This window comes from Erythrolamprus reginae, chromosome 10 (assembly GCF_031021105.1).
Source record: "Erythrolamprus reginae isolate rEryReg1 chromosome 10, rEryReg1.hap1, whole genome shotgun sequence".
Classification (NCBI taxonomy): Eukaryota; Metazoa; Chordata; class Lepidosauria; order Squamata; family Dipsadidae; genus Erythrolamprus; species Erythrolamprus reginae.
The window spans coordinates 8,737,305-8,746,816 of NC_091959.1; positions in this window are offsets into that span (position 1 = coordinate 8,737,305).

A 9,512-nucleotide genomic window follows, 5' to 3' on the forward strand; every position below is an offset into this window, starting at 1 on the left:
TTTAAAAAGAACAAACAAAGAGGGTTTTTTTGTCACAATATGCTTTTTGGCTAGATATAACCTTCTATCAATATCACTATCTTCATTACTCAGGGGATAATACTGCCTCCTCTCTTCAATCCTAGAGGATTGAATTTATTTCAATATTTATTTATTGGATTTTCTCCCCATTGTTTCTTTCTTTCTTTCTTTCTTTCTTTCTTTCTATCTATCTATCTATCTATCTATCTATCTATCTATCTATCTATCTATCTATTCATTTGTCCAATACACAAATACATAGGAAGAAAAATAGACATGTGATAATATAAAAAAGGGTGAAAGTGAACTTAGAGGAGAGGATATATGAAAGGAAGAGAATATATAAGACAGGTGAAAGAAAGGAAAGACAATTGGACAGGGGACGAAAGGCACACCAGTGCACTTATGTACGCCCCTTACTGGCCTCTTAGGAACCTGGAGAGGTCAATCGTGGAGAGTCTAAGGGAGAAGTGTTGGGGGTTAGGGGTTGACACAATTGGGTCCAGTAATGAGTTCCACGCTTCGATGACTCAATTGTTGAAATCATATTTTTTTACAGTCAAGTTTGTTGTTGTTTAATATATGTTGAGTTCTTGAGGTTTGTTGTAACTCCGTGTCCTGCAAAATTAAGTAAATTTTGGTACAGATATCTCTTAGCTGATGCCTGCCAGATGTAGTGGACTATGTGTCTTATCTCTGCCACCATGGTCCTTCTGGGAAGGGACGATGGGAATTGTAGTCCAACAAAAATGAACTGTACCAACTTGGAGAACGCTACTGTGGCAGTGTATCCGAGCCCAATAAGGATTTCATTGCAACCATTCTTGTTTGCAGAGTTTATGTCAGTACAGTGGAACCCCGACATAAGAGCTGCTCTACTTAAGAGCAACTCGAGATAAGAGCTGGGAGGGGAGAGATATTTTTGTTCTACTTACAAGCCCAAATTCGAGATACAAGCGCCAAGGAGCTGTCTCCTGAAGCCAAACGCTAACTTCCGCGTTCGGCTTCAGGAGACAGCTGCGAAGCGGCGCGCGTTTTTTAAAAGGTTGCAGCCGGCCTGGGGGGCTCGGGGGGGTGCTTGCAGCTTTCTTTCTTGCTCTTTTTCTTTCTCTCTTTTACCTTCCCTTCCTCTATTTCTTCTTTTCTTTCTCCTTCCCACCTTCTTCCCTCCCTCCCTCCCTTCACTCATTCCTCTCTTACTCTCCCCTTTCATAAGTTTCCTTGCTTCCTTCCTCTGTTCCTGTCCCTTCCCTCTTTCCTTCCTTCCTTCCCACCCTCCGTCCATTCATTCACCCATTCCTCTCTTGATCGCTTAAAGCCGGTCCCTGGTGCAAAAAGGGTTGGGGACCTCTGTCCTACAGGATTGGGTGGCAGAGAAGTTGAACATATGTAAATTTAAAAGTTTAAGAAAGTTTACAAGTTAAGTGAAAGAAACTTCATTATTCATTTATATGTACATGTACATTTCTTCATTAAAAACATGTCTTTCTGCATAATTTAGACTAACTTTGTGAGTTTTTTGAGGGCTGGAACCAATTAAAATTATTTACATTAATTCCTATGGGGAAAAGTCGTTCGAGATAAGAGCTGCTCGACTTAAGAGCCCAGGTCCGGAACGAATTAAACTCGTATCTCGAGGTACCACTGTATTAGGAGTTGGCTATGTCTAGTTTAATGAAAAGAAGGAACTAGGGGTGACATGCTAGCAGTGTTTCGATATTTGAGGGGCTGCCACAAAGAAGAGGGAGTTAAACTATTCTGCAAAGCACCAGAAAGCAGGATAAGAAGCAATGGGTGGAAACTAAGCAAGGAGAGAAGCAACATAGAACTAAGGGGATATTTCCAGACAGTTAGAACAATTAGCCAAAGTTGTGAGTGCTCCATCAATGGAAGATTTTAAGAAGCGTTTGTATGTCTGAAATGGTATAACATCTCATGCATGAGCAGTAGGTTGGGCTACAAGACCTTCAAGGTCCCATTCACCTCTGTTATTATTCAATTACACGTATTCTGTTATGCAGAAGCACTATCTATCTACAGTATAAATTCCAAAGCGCTCTTATTTCAGCAGCTTTTAGATTTCAGTGTCAGCCAAGATAGGTTGAAATGATGTTGACCGAAGTGAAGTGAGATGTTTGAGCATGACTATGCATATTTTCCCACTTGCTTGCACTGGTAAGAAGGTGAGTTTAGAGCCTTCAAACACTGCTGGAGGTCTAGTGTTCCTGTCTGGATTTATTATGACTAACCTAACACGTTTATCACCCACTTCTGTCTTCTATTTCCCTCCCTCCCTCCATCTCCCTCCCTCATTCCATATATCTTTCCCTCCCTCCCTTTCTCTTTCTCTCTCTCCCTTTCTAACTCCCTCCCTCCATCTCTCTCCTTCCCTCCCTCCATATCTCTCTCTTATATTTCTCTCTCTCTCCCTCCATCTCTTTCTCTCTCTTCATCTCTCCCTCCCTCCTTCCATTGCTGCCCTTCCCTCCTTCCCTCCATCTCTTTCTCTCTCTCCATCTCTGTCCCTCCACCTCTCTCCTTCCTTCTCTCCCTCCCTCCATATCTCCCTCCTATCTTTCTCTCTCCCTCCATCTCTTTCTCTTTCTCCATTTCTCCTTCGCTCTCTTCATTGCTCTTCCTCCCTCCCTCCTTCCCTCCCTCCATATCTCCCTCCCTCCATCTCTTTCTCTCCCTCCATCTCTCTCCTTCCCTCCCTCCATATCTCTCTCCTATCCTTCTCTCCCCCTCCATCTCTTTCTCTCCCTCCATATCTCTCCTTCCCTCTCTCCATAAATCTCTCTCTCCCTCCCTCCATCTATCCACCTCTCTCTCTCTCTCTCCCCTTTCCTCCCCCCCTCTTTGCCTCTTTCTCTCTTTATCTATAAAAAATGCCTCCAGCTTTAGGGAAGGTTACACAAAGAGGATGTCAAAAGTAATAGTGAAATTATGATCAAAGCTTTACCAGTGGGAGTAAAAAAATAGTAAAAGATCCCATATTTGATTACCCAGGATTCCAGCTTTATTAGCACATCTTTATTCAAAGTGACTTATTAATTTGCCATTTCGATATTAAAGGGCACTTCTTTTTTATAAAGCGCATAATTCCGTTGTCTTTGCTGAGCCAATGCTTTATGTCCAAATTTTAAAAAGAAATAGTTATTTTTAAGGAACAGGCGTGTTTGTATCAATGGGTGGAACGTCTGAAACCATTTATTCATAAGTACCAAATATTTAAATCTTGATTTGCTTTCGGGTTCTTCTTTCTGTGAATGTGACTGGGCCTATATGAGATCATGTTTTAAACAAGATTTTGAATTCTTCCTCTCTGTATACCCATCTACAACCTTAGCTGATCTATACGGTATATCAAATAGAATAGATTAGAATTTAGAATAGAATAATAAGAATAGAATAGAATTTAGAATAGAATAATAAGAATAGAAAAGAGTTTAGAATAGAATAATAAGAATAGAATAGAATAGAATTTAGAATAGAATACTGTAATAAGAATAGAATAGAATTTAGAATAGAATAATAAGAATAGAATATAATAGAATAGAATTTAGAATACAATAAGAATTTAGAATAGAATAGAATTTAGAATAGAATAAGAATAGAATAGAATTTAGAATAGAATAATAAGAATAGAATAGAATTTAGAATAGAATAATTAGAATAGAATAGAATAGAATTTAGAATAGAATAGAATAGAATTTAGAATACAATAAGAATAAGAATAGAATAGACAGCATACATACATGCACACATAAACACACCCACACGCCCTCGTAGAATCCACATCACTTTTTAATTGCTTCCTTGCTGCAATTTCCTTTGATGTGTGCATGTCTTCATTAGCACCGTGTCCCAATCTCGCTTGCACTTAAGGTGTTGCCTCTTTCCCATTTCCCCTCCTAATGAAACTCACGCTGGTACTAAAATTGTGTTATTAAAGATTTAGGTTCTCCAAAGGCTACGTCGATTATGGCAAGGCTTTAAAAATCATTGCTAATGGCTGTCAGGGTGGGGAATTATGGCACCCAGCTGTTGAAGGGAGATTGTAGGCAGGCCATGTGTCCAATCTGCTGTGTGGTTTATTTTGAGACCTAGAGGCTCTATCAAACCTTTTCCTAAAGTGAACTTAGGGAAGTTCAGAAGGAACTTGAGAAGGAATCCTGATTTTTTTTTCTTTTTAGTTTTGTTTACAATCCTAAAGCCCCTGGAGAGATTGTTGTTGTTAGTTGCGAAGTCTTGTCCAACCCATCGCAACCCCATGGACAATGTTCCTCCAGGGCTTCCTATCCTCTACCATCCTCTGGAGTCCATTTAAGTCGTGGTTCTTGAGAAGAGGCAAAAAAATCTTGAACACCCCGTTCTTATCTAGAAAAGTTCGTAAGTAGAGGCATTTGTAGGTAGAGGTGCCATTGTATGTCACATTTATATGCCCTTGGGCTGCAGATATAAAGGAAACCCCCTTTTCCTAACTTAATAAATTCTACAGGGACACATATTTGCAGCTGATCTCCCTTCTCCTTTCCCAGTTCCTATACCGTCTTTGCATTATTTTTTCTTACATTATTTATTAGATAGCAAAGACAATTTTTGTGCCCTTAAATGCTATAAAGTTTTGCTATATTGCGAGTAAACTCTGCCCTGCGCTGAGCTCTAACTGCTAATGTCCATGCAATGGTGAAGTCTATAATAAAGTCTATCTATCTATTCTGGCATGAAAATGTCCTCCAGAAATTTAAGATTAATGTAACACAGAGCCAAAAGTTAATGGTTCCTTCCTTGTCTTCATCATGGCCGTGATTTCCAAGTGCCTTTAATTTTGAGCAACGGAATAAAGGAAAGGGATTAACTGCTTCCAACTTCAGCGAAATCACATTAAATTTGTTTGTTTGTTTGTTTGTTTGTTTGTTTCTTTACTTACTTACTTACTTACTTACTTACTTACTTACTTACTTACTTACTTACTTACTTACTTACTGACTGATTGGATTTGTATGCCGCCCCTCTCTGTAGACTCGGGGCGGCTAACAACAGTAATAAAAACAGCATATAACAATCCAATATTAAAACAGTTAAAAACCCTTATTATAAAACCAAACATACAGACAGACATACCATGCATAAAATTGTAAAGGCCTAGGGGGAAAGAGTATCTCAGTTCCCCCATGCCTGGCAGCAGAGGTGGGTTTTAAGAAGCTTACAAAAGGCAAGGAGGGTGGGGGCAATTCTAATCTCTGGGGGGAGTTGGTTCAAGAGGGCCGGGGCCGCCACAGAAAAGGCTCTTCTCCTGGGTCCCGCCAAGCGACATTGTTTAGTTGATGGCACCCGGAGAAGATCCACTCTGTGGGACCTAACTGGTCGCTGGGATTCGTGCAGCAGAAGGCGGTCCCTGAGATAATCTGGTCCGGTGCCATGAAGGGCTTTATAGGTCATAGGTAAATATAGGTAAATCTTAAGCACCGGAGAGTAGAACAAGCAATGGGTGGAAACTAATCAAGGAGAGAAGCAACCTAGAACTAAGGAGAAATTAGAACAATTAATCAGTGGAACAGCCTGCCACCAGAAGTTGTGAATGCTCCAACACTGGAAGTTTTAAAGAAGATGTTGGATATCCATTTGTCTAAAGTGGTGTAAGGTTTCCTGCCTAAGCAGGGAGCTGGACTAGAAGATCTTCAAGGTCCCTTGCAACTCTGTTATTCTATTCTATTCTATTCTATTCTATTCTATTGTTCCTTGGCCATAATTTGCAAATAACAACAGCACAGCTCCAGTTGTATGAATTTGCCTGATTCCTTCATCTCAGGTTTTGTTTTTTAAAATAAAGTCACAATTAATACCAGTTTAATTTCTCAAAAACATGCACAAAACACAGTTCATAACTGTTTACATTCATTTTACAGCCTGTTGATTGACTAAGACTGAATTAATTGAAGTCATTATGATGAAACAATTTGCAAACTGTGAAAGAAAGGAAAAACAACAACAACCACAAGGAGCGAAAATCAGAATTAAAGAAGAATGCAATTGTTGTGCAATTTAGCAAAGTTGTGTGAACGGAGCCGTAAAAGTAGGTTGGAAGCATAATTCCCCTGAAATGGCTTTTCTTTTCTTCACTGTAGTTTGAAAAGAACTGTAAACAGAGATGGCTGCTTGGATTCTGCATTGCTACTTAAATTTCTCCAGGTCAAAGGCCTCCTCATTAAATTTCATAGATGATTTGTAGTACCTTCTACCCTAAAACAGACTAGCAACGTTCAAAATAAAGCTCACTAAAATGGAGAATGAACCTCTTCGCTATGAATTAGTCTCTTGGGTTTCCCATTTGCCTTTTCACTCAAGGCTTTGAAAATAGTTCTGAGTCAACCTGCAATGCACGAATCCCAGCGACCGATATGGTCCCACAGAGTTGGCCTTCTCCGGGTCCCGTCGACTAAACAATGTTGTTTGGCAGGCTCCAGGGGAAGAGCCTTCTCTGTGGCAGCCCCGGCCCTCTGGAACCAACTTCCCCCGGAGATTAGAACTGCCCCCACCCGCCCTGTCTTTCGTAAACTACTCAAGACTCACTTATACCACCAGGCATGGGGGAGTTGAGATATTCCTTCCCCCTAGGCCATTCCAAGTTATGCATGGTATATTTGTGTGTATGTTTGGTTTTATAATGGGTTTTAGTTGTTTTATTATTGGGTTGTCACATGTTGTTTTTATCATTGTTGTTAGCTGCCCCGAGTCTACGAAGAGGGGCGGCATACAAATTTATTTATTTATTTATTTATTTATTTATTTATTTATTTATTTATTTATTTATTTATTTATTTATTTATTTATTTATTTATTTATTTATTTATTTATTTATTTATTTATTTATTTATTTATTTATTTATTTATTTATTTATTTATTTATTTATTTATTTATTTATTTATTTATTTATTTATTTATTTATTTATTTATTTATTTATTTATTTATTTATTTATTTATTTATTTATTTATTTATTTATTTATTTATTTATTTATTTATTTATTTATTTATTTATTTATTTATTTATTAGGTTTGGATGCCGCCCCTCTCCGTAGACTCGGGGCGGCTCACAACAATAACAAGAACAATGTAAGAACAAATCTAATAATTTAAAAAACACTAAAAAACCCATTATTAAAAGCAAACAAACACACAAACATTCCATGTATAAACTGTATAGGCCTGGGGGAGATGTGTCAGTTCCCCCATGCCTGACGGCAGAGATGGGTCTTAAGAACTTTACGAAAGGCAAGGAGGGTGGGGGCAGTTCTAATCTCCGGGGGGAGCTGGTTCCAGAGGATCGGGGACACCACAGAGAAGGCTCTTCTCCTGGGTCCCGCTAAATGACATTGTTTAGTCGACGGGACGCGGAAAAGGCCAACTCTGTGGGACCTAACCGGTCGCTGGGATTCGTGCGGCAGAAGGCGGTCCCGGAGGTATTCTGATTCGATGCCATGAAGGGCTTTATAGGTCATAACCAACACTTTGAATTGTGCCCAGAAATTGATCGGCAACCAATGCAGACTGCGGAGTGTTGGTGTAACATGGGCATATTTGGGAAAGCCCATGATTGCTCTCGCAGCTGCATTCTGCACGATCTGAAGTTTCCGAACACTTTTCAAAGGTAGCCCCATGTAGAGAGCATTACAGTAGTCGAACTTCGAGGTGATGAGGGCAAATCCAATAAATTATTATTATTAATTATTATTATTAATGCTCACCTGAGATTCTTTTCTGAAGAATATCCTAATTTTATAACTTTAACAGAGAACTCCAGATGTTGAGCCCATTAGAAAATAATAAATCTGGAAAAGAATGCGAGAAGACTTCTTTTTTTTTTACATAATGCACAATTAAACGATAACTATTATTGCTGTCTGGTGTGGTTGATGTAGGAAGAGAACTGAATCAATGAGAAAAGGGACCTTTTTGGTCACTAAAGTTAATTCAGGCATATTTCTAGCAGTCCTCACTTAATAACTGCAATTGGGACCAGAAACTCCATCACTAAGCATCGTGGTGAATAGCATCACGTGTCCCATTTCAGCCAGGGATTGGACTAGAAGACCTCCAAGGTCCCATCCAACTCTGTTATTCTGTGGTCAGAAAGCAATAAATAAATAAAAAAAACCCACATGACTTCCCTGACTTAAAGGACAGTCCCACCTGCAGTTATTGGGGTTAGGGGCCACTCTAGGAATCTCCTGGGAGGAAACAGGGCTGGAAAAGGCAGGGAGAAGCCTCCATGGGGCCTCTCTAGGAATCTTTGTCTTGCATTGTATTGCTATTGCTGTGAGCCGCCCCGAGTCTGCGGAGAGGGGCGGCATACAAATCTGATTAAACTTAAACTTAAACTTAAATCTGATTAAACTTAACTCCTGGGAGGAAACAGGGCCGGAAAAGGCAGGGATTTAGCCTCCGTGGGGCCTCTCTAGGAATCTCCTGGGAGGAAACAGGGCCGGAAAAGGCAGGGCGAAGCCTCCATGGGGCCTCTCTAGGAATCTCCTGGGAGGAAACAGGGCCGGAAAAGGCAGGGAGAAGCCTCCATGGGATCCCTCTAGGAATCTCCTGGGATGAAACAGGGCCTCCAACCTCCATGTGGTTTCCCCAATCGCACCCATTATTTGCTTTGACATTGATTCCTATGGGGAAAATTACTTCTTATTACAAAACTTTCTACTTAAGAACCTGGTCAAGGAGCAAATTAAGTTTGTAAGTTGAGATATCACTGTATATGTGTATTTCACAGACTGGGGAACATAACGTAAGTATGCTAGTTAATGAACTCACCAGTGGAAGAGTACAGCCCTCTGTCTATCTGTCAGTCATCCATCTGCCTCCAGGACAGACGGACAGACAGATGGACAGATAGACAGAATAAAGAGAAAGATTTTCAATCCTAGTAAATATGACTTAATGACTGGACAACAACAACCGATCATTCTGCCAAAACATTCATGGACATTTCCTTTGAAGTTTTACTTAAAGTTCAAATACGAACTGAATAATCAAATTATCACAGATAATCCCCACTCGGTTAAAGAGCTTGGTATACTAACAACAAAAGATTTAATTAAGTGCCAAAGCCGACTGCAACAATATAGCCAATAAGGCTTCAAGAGTTGTAAACCTAATCCTACGTAGCTTCTGCTCTGGCAATCTCACACTACTTACCAGAGCTTACAAAACTTTTGCCAGACCCATCCTTGAATACAGCTCATCTGTTTGGAACCCATATCGCATCTCAGACATTAACACCCTTGAAAATGTCCAAAGATACTTCACCAGAAGAGCCCTTCACTCCACCACTCGAAATAGAATACCCTACGAGACTAGACTTTCAATCCTGGGCCTAGAAAGTTTAGAACTAAGATGCCTTAAACATGATCTAAGTATTGCCCACAAGATCATATGCTGCAACGTCCTACCTGTCGGCGACTACTTCAGCTTCAACCACAACA